This window comes from Arachis ipaensis, chromosome B01 (genome assembly GCF_000816755.2).
Source record: "Arachis ipaensis cultivar K30076 chromosome B01, Araip1.1, whole genome shotgun sequence".
NCBI classification, from domain to species: Eukaryota; Viridiplantae; Streptophyta; class Magnoliopsida; order Fabales; family Fabaceae; genus Arachis; species Arachis ipaensis.
Window position 1 is genome coordinate 106,590,877 of NC_029785.2, and position 3,344 is coordinate 106,594,220.

Below are 3,344 nucleotides of genomic sequence, written 5' to 3' on the forward strand. Positions count from 1 at the left end.
AAAATAAGAACACACAAAAGAAGAGATACTAACATTAGATATAAAACAAGGTTAGATATACAGGTAATAAATCACATAAATGTACGAACGTATACTAACTCCGGTAATAAACAATAATCGAGTGAATAGGGTTTATTCGGATGGGAAATTTAGTGGGAACAATCGGTGAAACTCGGAAAATTAGGGGAAGACAAGATAAAATGGTGTAGTGATCGGAATTCGTCTTTTTGTTTTCATTATAGGGTTAACTTAGAAACCAAAACACACAGGAATAAAATATTTATGGTTAAATAATGTAACCATGTAAATAAGCTCAAAATCTCACAGGTTGTGTGTTTTTTGGCTCAAAAACCATGTTCTAAATACAACTTCAAACAAGTTTTATCACAAAAAAATTTTAATAATTGTTTTAAATTAGTGAAAATTTTCAAAAATAGGGTCTTAAAAAGAAACTTATTATTTTAACCAAGCAGTAACTAAATGCATAAAATCAAATAAATATGCAAATGCAACAACTAATTTAACGAAGAAAATTAAAACATTGGTGTTGAGACAGGGATGTACTAACCCACGGAGATCGGTATCGACCTCCCCACACTTAAAGATTGCACCGTCCTCGGTGCATGCTGAGATGTGCAGGTGGACGGGTTGTTTCAACTGTTGCTTTTCTCTAAGGATTGTGCAGATGGACTTGTCTATCTCCCCATGTAAACGTCTTCCGGTTCTCTTCCTGGTGGCCATCCTGAAAGAAAAAGGGAAGAAAGGTAACCCAATAATAGAGATAAGAAAATAAATAAAGTATGGTTGGGTTAATGCCAAATGAAAAGGGTCTCATTTACATAGTAGCTACAACATGTAAGTGAGAAAATAATAGAAGCCATGGCATACCAGTGGTGCAGAATATGCAACAATGGGGAAGAGAGTGGGGAAGGAAAGATAATATAAATTAAAAATCAATACAAAAGTAATACAGGTATAAAAGATTGGCATTGATTTAAATAATATTACCTAACCAAAATAAAACAAGTCATAAGCGCCAAGATAATACCAGAAAAGAAATGACAGTTGAATAAGAACATTTGAACACCAATGGTAAAATAATAAATTTAGAAAAATAAAAATATTCAATGAATTAAAGTATGCAAATAAATAAAATAAAATGAGAGGGAAAAAGGATGAGAAGAAGAAAAAGAAAGTGAGAAAGGAGAGAGAAGGAAGAAATTAGGATTAGAAAAGAGAAGATAAGAAAATTGGCACTAATCTGGATAGGTTGTGCGACGCTGGCGACGCGGTCGTGTGGGTGACGCGGACGCGTGGGGCACGCGATAAGGTTGGGTGACGTGGACGCGTGGGTCATGCGATCGCGTGACTCGGTTTGTGCTAGTGGCGCGAGTGCAGCCTCGCGGTCGCACAACTCTCTGTTCAAAACTCAGTATTGCCAAAATCCAGGGTGACGCGATCGCATGGTCGAGGCGATCGCGCGGGTTGCCTTATTTCCAATATGACGCGGACGCATGGGTGACGCGTTCGCGTGGCAGGGCTTGTGCTGCTAGCACGGATCCAGCCCAACTCCAGCTCAACTTTCTGCCATACACCCTTTTTACGCCGATTTCAGGTCACGCGGCCGCGTGGGTGACGCGGTCGCGTGGGAGGCCATTATTCCCATATGACGCGGTCGCGTCAACGACGCGGTCGTGTGGGGTGATTTGTGCCATTGGCATGCCTCCAGCGCTGCTCCTGCGAAACTCTCTGTTCATGTTAATATTGTCTCCCATCTCCTTGCGACGCGGACGCGTCGCTGATGCGGTCGCGTCACGTGCTCACTTTTTTTTTTATAATCTGAAAAATGAAGAATGCAGTGTTAATATGAATGTGATGCAAAACTCTAGGTTCAATATAATAAAATAAAATAAAACTAGAAAACAAAATAAAACTAAATAAAAATGAAAAAGGAACAATCATACCATGGTGGGTTGTCTCCCACCTAGCACTTTTAGTTAAAGTTCTTAAGTTGGACATTTGGTGAGCTCCCTGTTATGGTGGCTTATGCTTGTATTCATCCAGGAATCCCCACCAATGTTTGTAGCTCCAGTAACCTCCGGGGTCCCAAACTAAGCATGTAAAGCCCTTAAGAAGCTCCAAACAGATTCTTAGGCTCCCGGGGTAACAAGTGTCAGAGCAGATTCCAGGATCCCAAATCTTGCTTTTACACCCATCCATGTCGGGATCTGTATTTTTCCAACTGGGTGATAAGTAATTTGAATTCTCACTGCAGCTACCAAATAGCGTCCTAGACCCATTCAGTTGAGCTTTACACCAACCTTTGCATTTAAACTTTGAGTATGCAACCATGTTGAACCTTGTTGGACAACTCCAACCACTAACCATCTTCCTCTTACTCTCTATGCCACAAAGAGCTCTAAGTTGACCATCCGTCTCCAGTAGCCCATATTCAAGTGGAATTAGAAAGCTAAGGGATATGAATTTTACCCACTTGAATGTTGTGAAGGATGATGGTAACTTAGGGGGAGGTATTTCTAATGAATTTGCAAGTTCCACTCCCTTGTGCTCTTCTCTGACAACTTCCACCTCCTTGTAAGCTTTTTCAATTTCAACCTCTTCCAAGTCTTCAACCAGGGTATGCCTTGGAGGTTGTACACCCTCCTCAACATCAAATGCAACCATCTTGGAAGGAGGCTCTATGTCTTGACTTTCCCATGGAGGTTCAGCATCTCGCAAGTCTTCAACCATTTTTTCCTCTTTAATAATTACTGCTTTTTCCAGTAGTTTTAATATAAAATCATACTCATCCTTGATGATTTGCTTTCCATGACAACTCCTTTCAATTGTTCTTTCATCTTCAAGGGTATTTACTACCTTCACCTTTAGGGCCTCCTCTAGCTCCTTATGAAGTATGGATTCGCGAAGATGATCCCTTCTCTCTTGTTCCATGTCAATAGCATCATTGGGATCATGTTGCTCTTGGATTGATGGATGTGGGTGCTCTTCCATAGATGGTGGTGATGGGATGGAGAGATCATTCTGTGGTTGAAAAGGAAGTGCACTAGAGTTTGAGGGTTGATTGTTGAAGGTATTTGATGGTCTGATTTGGGCGACGAGAGCTTGTATAGTAGAGTTTAGATTGGCAAGTGCTTTCTCCATGGAGGTTTGGGGTGGATCTATGTATGGTTCATTTGGTTCATAAGGTGGTTGGTATGGTGGATGTGGGTTAGGGTCATATGGAGGTGAATGGTGGAAAGGGGCTTGCGAGTATGGTGGTCCAAAGTCATGTTGAGGAAAGGGTTCATAGGCATATGGTGGTGGTTGTTGATAGTCCACTGGGG